The following is a 23,674-nucleotide window of genomic DNA, read 5'->3' on the forward strand; positions in this document are numbered from 1 at the left end:
TCTTGAAATGGGGGATGGACATAGTCAACAAATTGCCTAAGGCGCCAGGTGGAAAAGTCTACATGTTAGCAATGATAGATTACTTCTCAAAATGGATCAAAGCTGAGGCTTTTGTTCAATTTAGGGATAAAAAAAGTAGTCTCATTTATCAAACACAATATCCTGACTAGATTCGGGATCCCGATAGAAATCAGATGTGACAACGGATCCCAGTTCATTAGCAAAAGAACATGAGACTTTTACACTAATTGGGGAATCAAGATGATAATGTCCACCCCAATTCACCCTCAATCTAACAGACATGTAGTATCTAGTAACAAGATCATATTCAACAACCAAAATAGGAAAATAGATGAAAAGAAGGGGAAATAGGAAGAACTTCCTTTTGTTCTATGGGTGTATAGAACTACAACAAATATGAAATAAGTCAAACCACATACTCCTTAGTATTTGGAGCAAAAGCTGAGATCCTAACAGAAGTGCTGATTTCGACGGTAAGATACCAATTCCAAACTCAAGATAATAACAATAGGATCTTGGCTCAGGAACTTGACACGATTGATGAAATAAGGTATCTCACTAAGATCCGCATAGCTGCCCATCAACAAAGGATTTACAAAGATTACAATAAAAATATAAAGGTTAGAAGATTCCAAGTAGGTGACTTGGTCCTCAGAAAGGCATTTTAAAATATCAAGGATCGTACGGCAGGTAAATTGGCACCCAAGTGGGAAGGACCCTCTTTCATTGATTCAGAAGCAGGAAAAGGGGCATATTGGATGGCTACTCTAGAAGGAAGTATCTTGCCAAGATCCTGGAATGTTATACACCTCAAAGAATACTTCATGTAGATCAAGTTCATCACACTTCATTACAACAAAGTCAAGGTACACACCTACTCCTTACCCTCACTTTTAATCATTATTGACTTAAGCATCGGAGGGGCCTTAGCCAAAGTAACACCCACTCTAAGATAACGTTTTCAACATGCAAAGACTTAAAGATATTGGCAACCACAAATGGAGATTGATCATCTCTCCTCCGATCAAGGGTACCTAATCCCCCTATTGTTTAAAGAGTTAATGACCTCTTTCATCCGTGTTTGGGTTTCCACACCTCTCTTGGACGCACGATATCTAACTACAAAATGTGGAGAAGGGGATCATATCACGCTTTAGTGACTTGAAAACCCTATTATATCTGAACATATGTCAAGATATTCAGTATTAACTATGGTTTATAACATTATCATGTTATCTTACGATTTGGGATCTTCCTTAGTATAATCTAAGTTGGGATCTTCTCTAGTATAATCTATGTTGGTATCTTCCCACGTATAATCTAATTTGGGATCTTCCCCTTTGAATTCTTAAGTTAGTATTTTCTCCATAAATGTATTTAGAGGGATCTTCCCAAATGAATTCTTAAGTTGGGATTTTCCCCAAGAAAGTATTTAGAGGGATCCTCCCTAGTTCAAGTCTCTAATTATGAAATACTAAGACCTTTAGCCATAAAACTTCTCCGAAGTTAGAAATCCAAAGAAGAGCTCAGAAAGACAACTGAAAGTCTAGTTGAAGTTTAAGGAAATGAATTTAAAAGTTATCACCAGGTTCTATATGTCCTTATCTTCTAATCTATGTTTACTAAAACACTATGCCTGAAGTTATTCCTAAAATAAGAAAAAGTTATCTTTAATAGTTCATTTTATTCTAAAGATTATCCTACAACTCTTAATACTTTTTAACCAAAGTTTATCTCTCTCAAACCTTAGGATACCAACTATTTCAAGATCCTGATCAAAAGACTATCTATCTCAGATTTTAAGATCCTAATAATTTTTGTAAAATCTAAAATTCTTAAACTCTTTCGGATCTTAATCATTCAAAGATCCTTAGACCCTTAGAAAATCTACTTTGACCCTATATATTTCTACGACCAAACCATTAATGCAGATAAAATAATAAAACCTAAGGCATTGAAATTAAAAGGATTGCCCACCAACCCACCAAAAGATTAATTGTTTACAAACCAAATTTAAAAATTGTTTTTAACTTATCAAACCTACATACTATCCAAGGTTTGATCACCACCCACTGGAGTCGCCTTTGCCTCCTCCTTCTTCTTTTCCTCTTTCTTTTCTCCCTCCTTCTATTTCTCCGCTTTCCCCACTGGATCCTTACTAACACTAAATTTCTTGCCACTTAACTTGGCCATGGCATTGATCCAACCAGCCACGTTCCAAGATTTCGTGTATCCTTTCTCCACGTCCTCCGTTATCTTGATATTTGCCTCCCAAATAGCTTCGGTGGTACTGCTCTTGAGCACAGCGATCACATCCTTGATCTCATGTGCATGCTCATCTGCCTTTTTTCCTTCTCCTTGCTTAGCTTCTCCACCCTCATCAAGAGATCCTTGTTGGTCACCTTCCAGATCCTCTCCTACTCCTTCAAGGTGCAATCCGCCTCCTTAGCCCTAAGCCTCATATCCTCATTAGATCAGGAAACATGATACGAAACCAAAGAAATATTATAATTAGTAAATTAAAATTAAGCAAATAAGAACTCAAAAGTGCTTACAGTTTGTGAGAAGGATATAAGCTTCTTCATAGCGTCCTCTGTCCCTAGGCTCTCTAGGCTAAGATCTAGGATCTCAGACGGCTTTCTCTTCCTAGATCTAGGAGTCTTTGTAGTCAGATCAACCAAAGCCCTCTTTGGAGGAAGAGAAATGGAAGTCTTTTCCTTTTTGACAACAAGTTGACCAACAGACATGGCCTCCTCAAGATCAGAAAGGACAAAATGAGTGTTGAAACGTGTGGCCTTGGATCCTAAAAATTACAAAGGACCTTCATAAGTTCAAGATCCTCAAAATAGAAAAAATGAACAGAGGATCCTTACCAATAGACATTAGGAGAGTAGTGGATGAACTTTCTTGAAAGCTGGATTGTTCAAGCTTGAAGGATCTTTCGACTTCAGGCAAAGCAAAAAATCTCTCGATCTTCTCTTTAGTATCTTCGGTGGCAGGAGCAAGTTCCTCAGACTTGGTGGCTACATAAAATCGAACAAAATAAGAAATTGTGAGTTTCGGGATCCTTAACATAATAAATCAAATCCTACCCTTTTGACCCAGTTCATTGGCAGAAGATCACTATTGGAGATAGACTCGCGTTTCACAAAGAAAAATATATCTTTCCAAGCAACATCATTTTTTTCGATTTCAAAAATAGGTGTGTTTTATTGGTTTCAATATTGACCAGAAAACGGGAAGACCTGAAAGTTTGAAGACATAAACATGTGCTAGTTCAGCCAAACCCATGTCAAGACCCTTAGACTGATTCAACCGGTCAATACAAAAAGGACCCTCCAAAGCACGGGTATGCCCGCATGGTTTGGATATAAGAGATTTTGGTTACTTCAAAAAATTCTGAAAGGGTAGGTCAAACCTAAGGAGAAGGGATAATCGAGGAAGCAAACCCATGTAGGAGAAACAAAATCCAGTTGAACATAAGCATCGAAAGGTTTGAAAACAATGTTAGCAGGAAAAGCCCCACTTGTTTTCAAAGATTCAATGACATTGTCATCGAAAGAGCAAGTCTCTTCATACGTCAAGATTTTCTGATCGACAAAATCCTCATCAGAAGGAGCAAGGATGCTTGTGAATGAACGAAGTATCTTTTCACCCATGGATAAAAAAAGCGGGAAAAATAAGAGAGAAAGAAGCACGAGATTTACCTTAGAGACGACTGGTAATGCTTGAGAGAAAGCTGGAAGAGGTAAAGAAGCATCAATATAGTCGCAAGTATACGAGGTCGTGCAAGTAATATAGTCGTAAGACCAGATATCGAACCCACAGGGACTATCCTATTCTAAGGAAGAGAGAACTAGGCAATTGATTGCAAAAGTGATTGATTTTATTAAACTAAAGAAACTACTAAAATAAAATTAAACTAAATTCACCAAGGTAAAAATGAAAACTAAAATAATCGAACAAACAAGGAAAACAAAATAAACGATTTAACAATTATGAGGAATATGGGATTTAGTTGACTTATACGGGTTCAATGGTTCTCCTAATGCAACTAATTTGTCAAACCAATTATGTAGAAACGAATAACTTAACACCAACAAAAGTTATCAATTACCTCTCGGTCTCATGATTCGATTTAAAAACATTCACTCATATCTCTATGTACTTCATGATTTTAAAAAGCATTAAGTCCAATGGTTTTGTTAAAAATACCCTAACACACGTCTATGTTAAGTTTAAGCGAAATAACGAAACCGCACATTTATATTCAAACGATGTCATAAATAAAAGCTTCTCTCGAAGTCAATATAAGCATGTAAATATTAAATTTAAACCAAGCAAATTAACCCTAACTAACGTTGATCAAGTGCTAGCCAAAATCAAAGTTACCCGTCAAAATTTATATTTTTAAAATAAACACACATTTGAATATGCTATTCGATTTCAACAAAATTAGTTCAAACAAAATCAACTACATTAAAATTACGGTCTTATCCTAGTCAACCAAATCCACCAGATTACTACTTCATAGAATTAAAATTGATAACAGTAAATAAACAAAGTTTAAACATCATATTTAAAACAACCATAAAACTAACACACAAAGAATTGAAAGCAAGTTACGTAGCAGGAGATACAAAAATAAATAAATAAACAAAATAACTAGAAAGTCTAAGTAAAGGACCAAATTGATTTACTTCGTATATGTGATTGCACACTGCATACGTAGCCTCAAGAACGAAATCATATGTCCTCTTCAATCGCTGCCACTTTCTGCTGTAGGGTTTCCGTGCGTAAGTATTTTTTTAATTCGTGCCCTCCACCCATTTGATCACGTAACAAATATATATAGATCATAATTACATGAATGATCCTCCAACTTTCAAGCATTGCACAACTTTATCCCTTAGCTTTCAGCTTTCAGCATGGTACAGCTTTAACCCTTGATCTTTCAACTTTAATTCAATTTTTATTTTTATTTTAGCTTTTGATTTTCGTCCAGCAAACAGATCCCAACTTCCAAGTCGATTTTGAACTGGAAAACGACTGAATTAGTGAAAACTCAAAACACGAAACTTGTAGATAATTGTGTCTAGTTTCCGGAACATCTTGAATCGCCTGAATCGGAGTCCCAAGGAGCCAGATATGATGAAAACATTGAGACGTGGTCAATCTGTCAAACATCTTTTATTCGCCTTTATTTACTCGTGATGAATTTTTCTTCTTTCGAATCCGTCAATTCTTTGCCAAAACCATTTGGACATTATAATCTGAGTCCAACTCCCACCAAGACTCGTTGAATAAGTGGTGGGGGCCTAAGAAAAGCTTAGGCAATCTTGTATTCACAATATACAATCTGTTAATTCCTTTTAGATTTTTGAACTTCATAAGAGGAAGTCAAACTTCCACCATGACCCCTAGACTAGGCGGTGGGGAACCTATGAGACACAGGTTGCACTTGCAATAATAAGTAAAATGAATACCGTCAATTCTGATGCAAAGCACAATATGCTATATTATGGATTCCGTGCAAGAAACCATCTCCCACCAACCTGTAGAATAGGAGGAGGGGAACTCAAGAAACTCGAGTTGCACTTGTGATGACAAGTGATGATGAAAGCCGCCAATTCAAATGAGAAGCACGTGGTGCTATATTATGGATTTCGTGCAAGAAAACCATCTCCCACCAACCTGTAGAATAGGAAGAGGGGACCTAAGAAGCTTAGGTGAACTTGTAAAAACAAGTTAATAAACCGTCAATTCCTTTAAGAACTTTGGACTTCATAAGAAGAAGCCCAACTCTTATCTTCCTATAGAATAAGAGATGAGGAACTCATGCAAGACAGGTCAAAAACCTAACTGAATGGGAACAAAAATACCAACGGGGAAATATTAAGTCTATTACACTCATTAACATAAATTTATCTTTTTAATCTCACAAAAAATGATGTAAATTGTAAAATCCGGGGACAAAAATAAGATTTTTAGTTCATTTAGTGATCGAAAAACGAGCATTAAACACATATTTATTCGAATCACAGAGGAGAGGGAGATGACATGATAGGATAATCATTCCTGTTAAACGGATAATATTCTATCCGTTGGAGATTAAATTTCGAAATCTTTATCTGAGTTTAATTCTAAAATTATACTATTTAAATATTCAATTAATTCAAACATTTTGCATGTATAATTTGGAGGCAATTGTTATGGGTCAAAATCCTGAAACATGTCCAGGATCTCGAATCTTAAAGTGGAGTCAGGATCCTGATTTTAACGAATCAGGATCCAAAATATTACCAATATTATTCCCTAACGAGATTAACGAATATGTTTCTTGTTTATTATTCATGTGTGTAGAAATAGTAAACACGAGATACGTCTACACTGAAGAATCGCTCCAGTCAAGCTTAAAACCCGGAGTTTCCAAGTCAAGGCAATGTACAAGAGCTTTTTCATCAGGATCCTGAGAATATCGGACATCTAGTTTGTCAACCTAGGCTATAAATACACATGTATAAATCGCACAACACACACCTAGAGTGAGGGAATCACTTGTACTCGTATTCTCAAACACATTTCTGTAATTTACATTTCGATTAATAAGATTAAACAAGACAGGTGATCATTATCACCTCACAAGGTGTTATGCCGAAGATCCTAGCAAGAATCAAAGGTTTTTCTTGTAAGATCACTCGTTGTCACTTTCATTTTCATTTCCATATTCATATTGATTGCAACACCACAGTCTCTCATAGAATTTGGTTGATATTTCCTTGATCGTCTTTTGACCAAAACACCAACCACACATTAAATCTCCTATATCATCTCCAACTTACTTAGAACCCTAAATCATTGGAGAACATTGAGGGAGAGAATCGTCTTAAACTGATTACGAGGTAACCTGCTGAAAATGTAAAATTGAAATTTAATTTATGACTAACTCATAAAATGATCTAAGATTTTAATATTTTTGTGTTGATTTCCAAAAAAAAAAAAAAAAAAAAAACATATGCATTAATTTTTAGTGCTTGTGGATATGCGATTGTTTTGTCCGCTCATCTATACTTTCGAGCCTCAACAACACCAAAAAAACTAGTACAACGCATATATTTTAAAACATTATCGTTGCATATTAAAGATTCGTGTTCTAGAAAAATAAAATAAACCTAACATTATATGAAAATTAAACCGATTTGTTTTGGATGTTGGGTTGATGCCAAAAACAAGTAGCTGTGAAATTCTGTTTTCAAATTACTTTCTGTATTAGTTTTTAAAAGTGGTCCAGATTAATTTTGTTTATGTATATTTATTAGTATTTATAGAATTTTGTAATAATTACATTGGAAGACAAATTAGACGTAAAATGATTGTATTTAGTCATTTTTATTTTAAATATGTACTTTCAGAGTCAACGTATAAAGGCATGCTATAATAGTTGTAACTGTGAAGCAAAACATGGTTATTTTAGGAATGTTGAAACCTGAATATCCGAAAATTCGGATAGTGAATTATTAGTATCTGAATTTTTGGATATCCGAATTTTCGGATACAGATTCGAATATCAATAACGGATATCCGAAATTCTTGATTTTTTTTGTTATTATCAAATATCAATCAACTAAAAACAACAAGTTTTAACATATATTAAGTTGTTAATCATCTATAAGGTGCAACTCAACTTAACAATTACAAACCACTTTTGAAATTCAAAACAAACAAAACATTTGATCCATGAATTATTAAACGTTAAAACATTTGTAACCACAATGAGACCTATTGCTCACGTAGGAAAAAGGTAAAAACATTTCGTTGTTCATGTCCAAAGAGATAACCACATTTAAAAATCTAAATAAACTATAATTTTAGTTTTAATCGTAAGTCATCATATTGATTACTTTTGAAAATAATTCTATACGTTTTTTTATATATTATCTTTTTTAGTGGGAAAAGAAGTTGCATTTACATTTGTCTTGAAGATAAAGGTATGTTTCTGTGTATCAGGTTATTAATATTACTAGGCAAATACCTGTGTATTAGTATAATATAACGACGTTGTTAGCTCTTATATAATAAATCTTATAATAAGTTTGTGTAAACATTGTTTGTTTTGAATTATATGATAATGTACACATCATTTAAAATTCTATAATCTCAATTATCTCAATGGCCTCTACTTGCGGGTCACTTATGAATAAAATTAAATATAATATATCGTTTAATGATAGTTATAGTTGTTATGATTATTTAATTTTAAAAAGTTTATATGCTTAAGATTTTAATTTCTATCATTGTAATTATTTAAAACATCAAACATTGTTTTTGTTTTTAAATATAACAATATAATTTTTGTATATTGTTACTTTTAACTATTTTTGTTGTAAGTTATTTAAAATAATGTATTTGGAAACTCTTAATTATTTTAATTTGGTTTCAAAATTTTAACTTTTTAAAAATTATTTGATGAATATTGTTAGTTTCTTTCCTTGTAATTATTTAAAACAACAAACATTGTTTTTGTTTTTAAAGATAACATTATAATTTTTTATATAATAATATTTATTATTATTTTTATTGTAAGTTATTTTTAAGCTATTTATTTGAAAATTCTTAATGATTATAAAAATAGTTTCATGGATTTTTTGTTAATTTAGGATGACAATTTAGGTTTAACACTATAATTTATAACTTTTTTTCAAGTTTAACTGAAATTTTGATTCAAGTTAATCATTTAACTTTATATTAACACTAGTATAAAAAAGACCTATAGACACACCAAAAAGTGTGACCATATATGTACAATGACATTTTATTTTTTCACTGAAAGTGTGACGGAAGGTGACGTCATCATATGAGTCTTATGGTCACTTTAAAATGTAGTGTCCGTATGATATGAAAAAATGTGGTCGTATTATAAAAGTGTGGCTATTGGGTAGGGAATTTTGTTGCTAAAATCAATCATTTTATCCAATATTGTGGCGTGAAACCGTTAGTAGACACATTTATTTAGTAATTGTAGTGACTATATATCACCAACTTGCGACATGCATGTTATTTTAGTGTGTAACACCAGCAAAAAATTAGGTCAAAAATAAATTTGTTCAGTAACCATAATTGAGTATACTAAGTGGTAGATATCGTATCAAGGTTTCCAAAAATATAAAGAACAATAAAATCCGAGTTATAACGAAGAAGTTATGAACAATCGAAGATCCGCGACAATACCGGTAAAACACTGTTAAGCAGAAAACGCGAAATTCTAATAAAATACTTTTTAACCTTAGATATCTAAATGAAAGTCGTAGATATCCCAAAACCGTAAACGTACATAAAAAGAACGCCCAAATCTGACTTCATATGAAGAAGCTATGATTTTTCGAAGTTTCAGACATAGCAGTAGACAGCTAAAAACTCGAAATAGAGATCGAGCGACTTTTAGCCAACACGACCTAAACGAGAATCGAAGAGCTCGTCAATAGTAATACAACGGTAAAAAGACAGACGAAAATGGACGTCGGATGACGAAGTTATGGATTTTTAACGGACTTTTCCAGTCCCGGCCTGTTAAAAATATATTATTAAAGATAAAGTCAAAACCAGCCAACGGAGTCTAAACGAAAGTTGTAGATTACAGTCTCACCTACACGTGGATATATAGAACGCCAAAAACGGAGCTCGTACGCGAGAGTTACGTAATTTAGAAGTTTGGAAATTCACATTACGCCCCGCGTAATGGATTAAGCCCCGCGTACCAGGCGATAACAGCCTTTTCCCTTCGGCCAGCAGACCTCCCATCGGCCATCAGAGGCTTGTGACATAAGCGCTGACGACCCACTATGCCCAGCATACCTGGGGTGAGTACGCCCAGCGTACAGAGGCGGTTCAGCCTCCTATAAATAGTATGCGAGGGTTCCGGGCATAACTGCTCAATTATTCTCATTCCCGTGCTTTTGCTCTGCGTTTAACCCCTCGAAGCCATCCCGACTTCCCGGTTTTCATATCCAAGTTCCGAAGGAAGTTTTACGCTCCCGAGAATCCCGAGAAATCAGCTTTTTCCAGTCGAAGTTCTGCTCGATTCGTGTCTCATCTTCTTCAAACCGCCACTTCAACCAGGTGAGTTCATACCCCTATCACTACGCTTTCAAATACTTTTTAAATGTTTTTAAACACTTTTTAGGGGGGGGGGGGGGAATACAAGTAAACACACGGCTAAAATCGTGTGAAACATCGATCTTTTGCTATACTTTTCATACTGTTGTTTTAACTATCTTATGAAGTTATTATCATGCAAAACACCTCACAAGACAACTTACCCTCCGGGGATACAATATATTTTATAAATGAAATATGTTTTATTTATACGTTTGCATACTACATCATATCAAGGGTAACCATTTCAACTATAACATTACGTGTATTCGACAAATCACAATTTGTTATTATGCCTTTGTTAACACTGTAGAAAGGGTAATCATTTTGGACATAAACAAACACACTTTTGCCTACGTGACTTAATTGTTATCTCGAATTGTCAAAAGATTTTTCATTATATTACTCGTGAACATCGTTGTTAGCAATCATGTGATGTCATATGGCTTTGTTTGTACCAAACGAAAGTCCCACCTATAACCAGAGTCTCTTGGAGGGAGAGCGTGACAAGTGTGTATAGATCTATACGGGGCTGACGACTCCGCACCCTGACTGTTAGCTACAGTCCCCGGGGTGACAAATGTCAACATTAGGTACTGCGTCTAGTATGGTTATGAGGAACTCACAACACGCGGAAACAATGACTCATGCACGTAGTAATACATAACTCAATCATGCTCGGGGGGTAATAACTATATTATAGGGTATTATCAGCATGTTCAGAATTCAGGATAAACACTTCCACAACTAGTTTTACTTAATGATAAAACTATACACATTCATTATAAGTATGGCATATTTACTTGCATTCATGGTCTTGGTTCATATAAGACTACACCTCACTTTTAGGAAAATATAGGATTTTCTTGGTTCAAATACATTCATTTTGTACAATAACGATTTACAACATCATTCTTAAGAAAATATCGGATTTTCTGGAAACAAACGCGGACTTTTCAAATGACATTCATCTACACAAATAACAACTTATGAACTCACCAACTTAAATGTTGACACTTTTTCTTTGAAATAACTTGTATTCTCAGGAAATCGCTAAACCAGGTTAGCAACTGCTTTTAAAGACTTACGCTCAGGCGTTAGTTTAATCTTTTGGATATCATATTGTAATTGACTTTTGCAAACATGTAATACTACAATCATGTAAACTTTTCAGTTATGTATATGATGGTCGTGTGTACTTTCTTCACTATTCATTTGTTATGATACTGTACATGACGTCCTCCGCCCCCCAAATGTTTCCGTCGTTCTGGTTTGGGGGTGTGACAGATTGGTATCAGAGCATTGTTTATAGTGAACTAAGTATATCAAAACCATTTTTGATATACAACTATAAACACAACTGGGCAAAAACACTCTGACTAAGAGTTATACTTTTTAAAATAAATCTTTTACACAAGTATACGTGCATGCATTATATAACAGGGTCAGTATCATAATGAAAACAATATAGAAGTATTATAGATGAGTTGTGCAATACAGGTATGCCTTGGATTATGTAATCGGGACTGGGATGAATATAGCCTGATCAACTATATTTGTCCGAGAGCCGACCAACATATGCCAGGGGATAGCTACAGTGGACAACAAGTCTAAAACTTACCAAACTTATAAACCTTAGAATCAAACATAACATTTAGAATACTATAGGAGTATTTTATGCATACAATAGTTTAACTTTGATGTTCAACCTTATGTGCCTTAGTTTTAGACAATTCTTATATCCCTATTCTCGTACAGATGCAATGGCCGGATTCCATCTACCAGGGGATCCCTACTACCCGAACCAAGACAGTGGAGGAGGGATAGAGAATGATCCGGAAGAAGAATTCAAGGAAGAAATGCACGAAGACTCCGACCCCGAAACCAATAACTTACCCTTAGTGACTCCGATCCAAAATCCTAATCCTCGATCAGGATTTCAAGGCCCAACACCTCTGTGGGCAGTGAACCTGAATAAGTGGAGCAACGAACAAGGTCAATCCCCTCCGTACCATGGAGACCGAAGCTTCTACAATCTGAGCGAGGGAGGCTCAGCAAACAGAGTCCTTCCTATATTGGTTCGCCGAATTGCCCGCAATGATGAGCAAGGAAGGGCAACTATCCAACGAACCGAGGAGAATGATGCGAACACCGGAGTCAATACAGTTCGCATCCGACAGTTAGGATTAGCTCATGGTAGAGCTGTAAATCAAAATGAAGCTTGGCATAGAGAGCTAACTGCAACTCAAACTGAAGTCAGGGAGATCCGTGCTAACTCTAGAGTCAACACAGTTTGTCTTCGTCATCTGACCGAGGACCAGGACTTTAAGAGGTATCGTACTGACGCCTTACAGGTGGAGTTAGATGCCTGTCGATCTGAGACCAAGGATCTTCGTCAGAACCAGGTGGCACTGCAAAGACGCGTATGGGAAGCGGAACAGCAGCTGGCCGAAGCCAGGGCTGAATCAAGTACCAATCACAACAATTCCCCTTGCAAGTAGAGTCTACTCTACTCTGTCTTATGGATATAATTTAGGTCTTTGTATAGACTCTAGTATTAACTTTCTGTACTGTAGACCTGTAGATAAGGTCAAATTTTCCCAACATTTCGATGTATCCACGATATATATATATATATATATATATATATATATATATATATATATATATATATATATATATATATATACTAACGCATTTGCGTTGCGTGTAAAATTTCTTGGTTACCACTCCAATTCATAAGTTTATCTATTAATATATAAACTCTCATTATGAATCAAACTCAAAACCTTGCTTAGGTCAAATCCAATTCATGAAATGTTTAAAATAGCTAACTCATTAACACGCGACTTTCAATCATTAAAGACTTATTGTCTTCATTGTTATTTCTTTGGCAGCGATGCCACCTCGCAGATCTGCACGCCGCGTCAACAACGCAACACATACGCCACCGCCACCACCTCCACAATATGATCCCGTCATGGTACATGTTGCTATCACTGCAGCAGTAGCAGCTGCTCTTACGCAAATAAACACTAACGGAGCTGGTGGGACTGGAAGCAGTACCAACCACTTGAATCATGGCACTGGCCATGGTCATATCAGGGAATGCACATACAAGAAATTTTCAAATACGAAGCCAAAGACTTTCAACGGGGTAGGAGGAGTCATTGCACTTATGCAATGGTTCGAGAAGACCGAAACGGTCTTCGAGATCTGTGCATGCCCGGAGACCAGCAAAGTCAAGTTCGCCGCTTGCACTTTCTCTGATCGAGCCCTCACCTGGTGGAAGGGCCATGTGAAAGCCCTATCTCTCCCGGTTGCTAATGCCATAATCTGGGAAGATCTCAAAATCTTGATGCTAGAAGAATACTACCCGAGGGGCGAAATCCAAAAGTTAGAGCATGACCTATGGAACCTAAGGATGACCGGATCGGACCTAGTCACTTACACGGCCAGGTTCAGTAATTTGTCAGCCTTGTGCCCAGGTATGGTAAACCCGGAATCGAAGAAGGTGGAGAGGTACATTTGGGGATTATCACCCCAGATCCAGGGGCATGTCCTGGCCTCTAACCCAATCACGTTTGACAGCACGAAGCGCTTGGCTCAACGATTGATTGATCACGGTGTTAAACAGGGTACTATTACCGCTGTTTCGGAGCCACCAAAGGATATAGAGGACCGAAGGAAACCCTGGAATAAGAGAAAAGGGAAAAAATGCAAGAGAACCCCAAGAGGCAACAGTTAGTGACAGCTCAGGCTGTTACTGTCCCTACCACCCCCACATCCACAAGGTCGTACAACGGAAACCAGCCTAAGTGCAACCGATGCAACTTTCATCATCACGGACCCTGCCGTGAAATGCATTGCACTAGGTGCAACAGTAAGGGACACACCGTCCGCTACTGCAGGGAACCAACCCAACCAACCGCTCCAGCCACAAATGTCGTAGTAGACCGTACTTGTTATGAGTGCGGAGCAACGGGGCACTTCCGAAGGGACTGCCCGAAGGCAAACAACAGGAATGCTGGTGAAGGAGGCCGAGTATTCGCAATGGCCCAAGAGGAGGCCATTGCAGACCCCACGGTTATTCCGGGTACGTTCTTCCTCGATAGCACATTAGCATGCATTTTATTTTATAGTGGAGCGGAGAGGAGTTTCGTGAGTCACAAATTTAAAAATCTATTCAAACAAGCACCCTAATCATTAAGCAAAACCTTCATAGTAGTAATAACAAAGATAGATAATAATAATAATAATAATAATAATAATAATAATAATAATAATAATAATAATAATAATAATAATAATAATAATAACTGAAAACACATGTGTAGAACGCACTATCACACTAATGAACACTCTTCCCATCGACTTCACACCTGTTACGATAAGAAGTTCACAAATAGCTACTAGAAATGGATTGGCTTGGTCTTCACCATGCCAATTGCATGTGCTATGAAAAGACCCTTCACTTTCACCGTTGGATAACGAAACTCTATCGATTTATAACGACAAACCCGACACAACTCCCAAATCGTTTCTAGTTTCAAAATCCCGTAGCACTCATGTGAGGAGTACTATATCCTTTGCAACCTTCCTAAAGTATTACCGGCAGACTATTTAGGAATAGCACACGTACGACGAGTCAAGTTCAAACGCAGATGCTAGGAATGATTACGGTTAACCTATCACTACAAATGTGTATGCAACTTGTATACACAAGGCGGATATAAGCAGACCAGGTAAGAACTGAACCATGAACTTCAAAACAAAACGACATGTATTACGAGTGATAAATGCTAACATTTAGATGAACATAGTCAAACAAACCCAAATCCACACGACCTCTACCGGTCGAAGCAATAGACGGAGTAATGAAGGTCCGCAGGAACACCCACGCTAGGATCTGGGCTCACTAGAGAACAAGAAAATTCAAATGGAACAGAAGTACACACATCTTTCCTCAACAATTGAAGTCCCAGTCAAAATGCGAATTTCGGGACGAAATTCTCTCTAACGGGGGGATAATGTAACACCAGCAAAAAATTAGGTCAAAAATAAATTTGTTCAGTAACCATAATTTAGTATACTAAGTGGTAGATATCATATCATGGTTTCCAAAAATATAAAGAACACTAAAATCCGAGTTATAAAGAAGAAGTTATGACCAATCGAAGATCCGCGACAATACCGGTAAAACACTGTTAAGCAGAAAACGCGAAATTCCAATAAAATGATTTTTAACCTTAGGTATCTAAATAAAAGTCGTAGATATCCCAAAACCGTAAACGTACATAAAAAGAACGCCCAAATCTGACTTCATATGAAGAAGCTATGATTTTTCGAAGTTTCAGACATAGCAGTAGACAGCTAAAAACTCGAAATAGAGATCGAGAGACTTTTAGCCAACACGACCTAAACGAGAATCGAAGAGCTCGTCAATAGTAATACAACGGTAAAAAGACAGATGAAAATGGACGTCGGATGAAGAAGTTATGGATTTTTAATGGACTTTTCCAGTCCCGGCCTTTTAAAAATATATTATTAAAGATAAATTCAAAACTAGCCAACGGAGTCTAAACGAAAGTTGTAGAGTACAGTCTCACCTACGCGTGGATATAAAGAACGCCAAAAACAGAGCTCGTACGCAAGAGTTACGTAATTTAGAAGTTTGGAAATTCATATTACGCCCCACGTACCAGGCGATAAGGGCCTTTTCCCTTCGGCCAGCAGACCTCCCATCGGCCATCAGAGGCTCGTGACGTAAGCGCTGATGACCCACTATGCCCAGCGTACCTGGGGTGAGTACGCCCAGCGTACGGAGGCGGTTCAGCCTCCTATAAATAGGATGCGAGGGTTTCGGGCATAACTGCTCAATTCTTCTCATTCCTGTGCTTTTGCTCTGCGTTTAACCCCTCGAAGCCATCCCGACTTCCCGGTTTTCATATCCAAGTTCCGAAGGAAGTTTTACGCTCCCGAGAATCCCGAGAAATCAGCTTTTTCCAGTCGAAATTCTGCTCGATTCGTGTCTTATCTTCTTCAAACCGCCACTTCAACCAGGTGAGTTCATACCCCTATCACTACGCTTTCAAATACTTTTTAAATGTTTTTAAACACTTTTAAGGGGGGGGGGGGAATACAAGTAAACACACGGCTAAAATCGTGTGAAACATCGATCTTTTGCTATACTTTTCATACTGTTGTTTTAACTATCTTATGAAGTTATTATCATGCAAAACACCACACAACACAACTTACCCTCCGGGGATACAATATGTTTTATAAATGAAACATGTTTTATTTATACGTTTGCATACTACATCGTATCAAGGGTAACCATTTCAACTATAACATTACGTGTATTCGACAAATCACAATTTGTTATTATGCCTTTGTTAACACTGTAGAAAGGGTAATCATTTTGGACATAAACAAACACACTTTTGCCTACGTGACTTAATTGTTATCTCGAATTGTCAAAAGATTTTTCATCATATTACTCGTGAACATCGTTGTTAGCAATCATGTTATGTCATATGGCTTTGTTTGTACCAAACGGAAGTCCCCACCTATAACCAGAGTCTCTTGGAGGGAGAGCGTGACAAGTGTGTATAGACCTATACGGGGCTGACGACTCCGCACCCTGACTGTTAGCTACAGTCCCCGAGGTGATAAATGTCAACATTAGGTACTGCGTCTAGTATGGTTATGAGGAACTCACAACACGCGGAAACAATGACTCATGCACGTAGTAATACATAACTCAATCACGCTCGGGGGGGGGGGGGGGGGGGTAATAACTATATTATAGGGTATTATCAGCATGTTCAGAATTCAGGATAAACACTTCCACAACTAGTTTTACTTAATGATAAAACTATACACATTCATTATAAGTATGACATATTTACTTACATTCATGGTCTTGGTTCATATAAGACTACGCCTCACTTTTAGGAAAATATAGGATTTTCCTGGTTCAAATACATTCATTTTGTACAATAACGATTTACAACATCATTCTTAAGAAAATATCGGATTTTCTGGAAACAAACGCAGACTTTTCAAATGACATAAATCTACACAAATAACAGCTTATGAACTCACCAACTTAAATGTTGACACTTTTTCTTTGAAATAACTTGTATTCTCAGGAAATCGCTAAACCAGGTTAGCAACTGCTTTTGAAGACTTACGCTCAGGCGTTAGTTTAATCTTTTGGATATCATATTGTAATTGACTTTTGCAAACATGTAATACTACAATCATGTATACTTTTCAATTATGTATACGATGGTCGTGTGTACTTTCTTCACTATTCATTTGTTATGATACTGTACATGACGTCCTCCGCCCCCCTGAATGTTTCCGCCGTTCTGGTTTGGGGGTGTGACATAGTGTGGTGTTTTACTAATATATTGTCACACAGTTTAAAGTTTATTAAGACTATTGAGTATCTTTTGCAAACATGTAATTATGGTGAACATGACCATGTTCACTAAATGGTCACATGTAATTAATTTTATAAGTGGCGATTTACTAATAATTAGTCACAAAAATAATCTTTTATTGTGACTATTGTGTATCGTATGGAGACACACAATTAAGTGAAACATGATCGTAAGTATTATAAAGACACACATTTTATTAAAAAAATCAATTAAAACATAACCGTAATTAATTTATAGAAACAATAGATGAACATGACTATTGTCTTCCATATTGGCATATTATTTGTATATTAACATGTCGTTTTTTATATTCTGACACACAAATATTATCTAAACGTGACGATATATGAATTATTAGTCACAGATTATTGAATTTGTGAAATGTGATTTATTTGACACATCATTTTTTCGATGTTGTAATTGGTTAAGTTATCATCACAAAAACTTGAGAAAAACATGATCTTAAAACACATATACACACATATTTAGTTTAGATCATGTTATTGTTAACCATTTAGCCACATGTCAAAAAAGATATAAAGTGACTATTGTATAATTTTAGAGACATTGAAAAACTTAAAAAAATAGCCACATTTATATTATAGACACAAGAAAATTTTGAAGTGTGATTATTGTTTAACATTCAATGACATTAATTCAAATTTTATTGTTAGTTTTGCTATATTTCATACACATCAAAACAATATAAATGAAAGTAACAACAAATCGACAATATGAAACGATAAAAAGAAATCGATATTATTAATAATTGAATTACAAATCCATACATAAGATCCCTAGTTAAAATAGCAAAAAGAACTTGTAAGTATAACAAGTCTAAAAATATGGTAAAGAAAACAAAAAAATCATAAGACAAAAATTTTCAACTTTCTACATCTAATAACCTTTTATCCTTCTGAAAAATTTCCTTAATCCAAACTGTGATAGAAAATATCAAATGAGAACACTCATTTTCATAGATACTCATAACCTTCATCTCTTAATTCTAGGGCTTCATATATGCTAATATGCATGTGAATAGAAAATGGAAATAAACCATTTATAAGGAAGCATGCTTTTATACCATTTATTTATTAGTATACTACATGCATAACATATACTGTCAAGAAACTAACAGAAACCACACTATAATACCTGTTGAAGTAGCAATAGGCGGTATGTCTACAGCTCTGGCCAATGTTCCATTAGAGGGTGTAATATGAACCTGAAATTTAGAAATATTAAATATTTATATCAATTTCCAATTGGTTTGGTTTAACAACACCAACATCAACATCAATATATCATCCAAGTTACATATAACACATACATATAGTTTCCAAGTTACATAATCATACATCCAACCTATCAATCTACTACTTGATCAAAGTTTAACTCCTTGGACCCAGGCCTGCAGTGGTTAATCCCTATTGAACTGGGTTTTAAAGCAAAAAAGAAAAGAAAAAAAATAGTTGGACCAATATTGTTTTGTCAGATCGTGTTTCAACCAGTTCTCAAACGGAATCATCGGCAGTAAATAACAAGGTTCTATTCCATATAATAAACAACCCCAAATCCCTGTAACAAACATCTCCAAGAAATCAAACCACACTAAGGCTTGCTCTTTTAATTTCCTTTTACCAAATCAAGAACTAAATAATTGAAATTTCGTAATGAATACCGACCTATGATTTTCAGTGGCAGAAATCAACATATAATAACACCTAAATCGTATTAGATACCTTAAGATTATGTGCGATATTACAAACCTTGAAATTTAAGACTTGGTGAATCCTGCATCGTCATCACAGAGTTAAAGCCATGAGTACCTAGTCGGCCAAAAAACAGGGGGGTGGGGGTCCTGGCCTCCCTTGTCCCCTTAAGGGTTCCACCACTACGTAGCAGGGATAAGACGAATCGAGGAATAAAGAGTGAATATACATATCAAATCAACAGTTTTAAAACCTTGGAAACAACCATACGACAAATTCTAGGAAGTGTCGATCACCCTGAAGGGAGGGAAGTAGAAGTTTCTGCAAGACAGAGGTTGCACCTAATTCCAAAATTAACAAAAGTCAGGAAAAAGGAAAAGTTAAATGATGTTTTCCCTATCAATTGAACTTTGATTGTTAAAGAATCAGAAGATATAGGGTTAAGTTTGTGATGAAGGATTGAAAGGGATTAGTGAATTCATACCAACAACCTTGAATGTGTAACACAAAATCGATGGAATGTCCTCCCATCGGCTGGACGGGAAATTGTCGATGGACCGTCCTCCCATCAAGCCTGTTAAACCACATAACAAGGAACAAAGGCAAAGGAATCTGAATTATTACATGAAAAGGCACTCACAAGTTCGTAAGAAAGGCCATCAAATTCGAACGATTTATAATGATTCCTCCTTGTTTTCCCCTTTCCTGAAATCCTAACGACGTCGCTAATTGGTTTCGCGTCTTCCACAAGTACTTCTTTTTCCTCGTTATCTTCTGGTGGCGGGGAAACTTCTTTCTCGTCCTCTTCATCATCCTTGGGTTTTTTCTTGTCTCGTTTAGCGGTCGAAATCAACTCATCTAAAGATCAATCGGCAATCAGATGTGTGAGAAGCAAGGTCACGGTGTGTGGACAAACAATATGTGTTACCGGTGTAGGTTAGAGAGAATATAGAGGGTAGGGAAGAGAGGGATGAGCATATCAGGTGTGTTCCAAATGGAATTAGGTCTACAAATGGGGAAAATTGAAACGGGGAAGGGGGGAAATGAAAATGAGAGCGGCAACCTAACATTATCAAATTTAGTTTTGAAAATTTATAAAAACCTAAATTTTTAAACTCTCAAACTTGAAATTATCATATTTAAATTTGAAAATTAATACAAAAACTAAAATTCTAAAACTCTCAAAGTTTATGTTGATATATATTATTAAATAAATTTTTAATAAATTAACCATATATATATATATATATATATATATATATATATATATATATATATACACGCACAAGACATATAAATGGAGATTATACTTTTGTTGTGATTAAAAATCAATTTCAAATGTGTTTTGCAAGTCTTTAATACTTCACATATAAAACTATACCTCACATTTAGGACGCATGGTATAAGTGTGGGGTGGGAATGTAGGTGTGGTTGTGGGTATGTGTGTGGGAATTATGGTAGGTAGTGGTGTATGGGTTGCGTCTATCTTATGGAAGTATGAGATGAGTCAAAGGTGGGACAGGTGGGTGGTGTATGGGCCAGGCATGTGGGTGGGTGGTGTAGATTATATAGGGTGGGGGTGGGTGGGGCGTGGGAATGTAGATATGGATGTAGATGTGGGGTTATGTGGTGGTATGGGTATGGCTGGGGGTAGAGTTAGGTTATGGACGTGGGGTGAGGTGGGTGGTATGGGTGTAGGTGTATGTGGGGATAGAGTTTGGTAGATGGTTGGGTGGGTATGGGGTGTGGGGTGTAGGGTGTGGAGGTGGAAGTGAGCCTTTGCTTATAAGTCGATGCCCTAAGTATGCCTTATGCCTTATGTCATAAGCCATATCCTCTAAGACCTAAGTTCTGACACTTAAGCCTTAAGACTTAAGCCACAAGACATAAACCATGAGGCATAAGCTATAAGCAATAAACCATAATTCATAAGCTATAAACCATAAGTTAAACCCCATAAGCCTTAAGCCTTAAGTAATACTATATAATCTCTAAGACCTAATCCCTAAGTGCTAATCCATAAGTCGTAAGCCTTAAGTCATATGACCCAATCATAATCGTCATGCCATAAGCCTTTAATCCTTAAGCCATAAGTTCTAATATCCAATCCATAAGCATTAATATCCAAGCCATATTCCCTACGCTATATGTCATAAGCCTTAATCCATAAGCTATAGACCATATGGCCTAAGCCCTAATACATAAGCCATAAGCCGTAATACCTGAGCTATGAGCCTTAAGCCTTAAGTCATAACGCATACCTCATTACCCATTTGGCCTGCCCTAGGCTAACCTAAATCATAAGTTATAATACATAAGCCATAATACATAATCCATAAACCCTAACTTATATGCATTAAGCCATACATCATAAGTCATAAGCCATCACCTATAACCCTTAAGCCATAAGCCCTATGACATAAACTATAAGCCATAATTCATAATCCATAAGCATGAGGCATTAGCCCGAAGTCGTAATTATAGGATGTTACATCGCCTCACTAATGGACCTCTCTGAGTCACTTTCTCTCTTGCTTCTCACTGGCATAATCTTGCTGCTTCATTGTAATCTTGTTGCTTCATGGTCATCGGTGAGGTGGTGCGGTTTATTATTTTTTCATACACACCTATACATACTCACACATACACACACACACACACACATATATATATATATATATATATATATATATATATATATATATATATATATATATATAATTTTAATAATAAAACCTTATTTAACCCTTTTTAGGTGGTTAATTTAAAAGCCATTGAAACAAAAACTTAAGCATCAGGCATCAGCTACCCCCAAATTCATTCTCCCACTATAATCGACAACATACAACGCCACCAATTGGGCGTGTGTGTTCGGTAAATTCAGTAGGAAAGAGATAGGAGATATGAGATTAAGATAAGAGAGGGTGAGGAAACAGAAGAAATCAAGAGAGAAATAGATAGATTTAAAAGGAGAAAGAACAAGATCGGTGAGGGGAGGAGGCAGCGCCCACCGGCACTACTGCGGAGGTCGACCCGGAACGAAAGAAGAGCGACGACGGCAACTTGAAGTTGTGGTGACGGCCGAAATCGTGCCTTCGTTTGTTGTTTGCCTTGTACTATTGCTCATCCTTGCTCTGTCTTACGTTGCTCCGCTCCACTCTAACTTGTATGCCCTCCACATCAGAGATTGTATGTTATCTATTGATTATTTTAATTGCTAACTGCTGGCTAGACCCAATATTACAAGTTTTCTTATACCTAGAGGCTTCAACATCAATTCTTGTTGGAGTCAGTTAGTGGAGATTAACATTTTCGAGCCCTACAAATTTGCAATAGTCGATCCCCAATTCATTGTCCAACCCAATAGATATGTTGCAGTGTATATTTCTTTTTTTCCGATTCCAGGTATGCCAAATTTCATTTTTTCTAGTAATTTTTTTGAAGTTAAAGATAGTTTTAGTTTTGTCTGTTGATTAAAATTGACAATTGCAATATGCAATTTCATTACCAGAAGTGATTATGGAGAAACACCTAATTGGCATCATGTTGATTGATCAATCTGTTTAATGGTTCTATATTTTTTTAATTAAATCAATTATTCTTATTTTATATGATGGTTATCAACTAAAACTTCATCTTTTAATGAAAGCAAGATTATAAATTTGATGCTAACTTTATGAAGTTGTGCCCTTTTGTCTATTTATTATGATGGTTATCAACTAAATGTTTCATATTTTTGTTATTTTATCATAATCTAATTATACTATTAAAACACTTTTATGAAGCTTCAAAATTGCTTATTAATTTTCTTTTGTTAATTTATATAACATGTCCATTGTCCAAACATTATAACACTAACCATTTATTTTAATAACCAAATCTAACATATTTACTACTTGCTACTTGTTTATATTAAAGTAGCTATTTACATATATATGTTAATTTGTTTCTTTAGTTAATATACAGACACTCCCTGTATCACTAAAAAAGTTGAAGTCTATTGCTATTATGGGTAAAATATAAATACAATGCTACTATGGGTAAGAAATTGTAAATATGCTTTTATTTTGGGTTGAATATTGTTGTTATTGATAATTCTTTTTGAAGTGCGTAGCTTTTATGGGTAAGGAAATGAAAGCAGATTGCTATTACGGGTTACGAATGAAGTAAGATGCTAGTATGGGTAAAAAAAGAAAGTTTGTTGCTTTTATGATTAAGGAATTGTAAGTGTGTTGTTATTGTCGGTTGCATATCGTTGTTATGGTCCTTTTTTCATTTTCAAATTCCTATTTCAAGTATTATGTTGTAATTTTTTACTATGTTTAAAGTAAAGAT

The 23,674-nt window shown here is 35.8% G+C and overlaps 1 long non-coding RNA gene across 2 annotated transcripts; it reads right to left on the reverse strand.

The window, feature by feature from the left end:
• Positions 1–1,998: 1,998 nt before the first annotated feature.
• Positions 1,999–4,832, reverse strand: LOC145168667 (uncharacterized). Of its 2 annotated transcripts, XR_013741993.1 has the most exons (5): positions 4,722–4,832; positions 3,729–3,760; positions 2,895–3,044; positions 2,577–2,824; positions 1,999–2,472 (listed from the first exon to the last, which is right to left on the reverse strand). It is a non-coding gene; the product is annotated as an uncharacterized LOC145168667 (long non-coding RNA). The 2 variants fall into 2 exon arrangements; XR_013741992.1 differs by lacking the exon at positions 3,729–3,760.
• Between the last annotated feature and the right edge of the window lie 18,842 nt (positions 4,833–23,674).

Source organism: Lactuca virosa, chromosome 4 (assembly GCF_052849685.1).
Source record: "Lactuca virosa cultivar CGN04683 chromosome 4, Lactuca_virosa_CGN04683_v6, whole genome shotgun sequence".
NCBI lineage: Eukaryota > Viridiplantae > Streptophyta > Magnoliopsida > Asterales > Asteraceae > Lactuca > Lactuca virosa.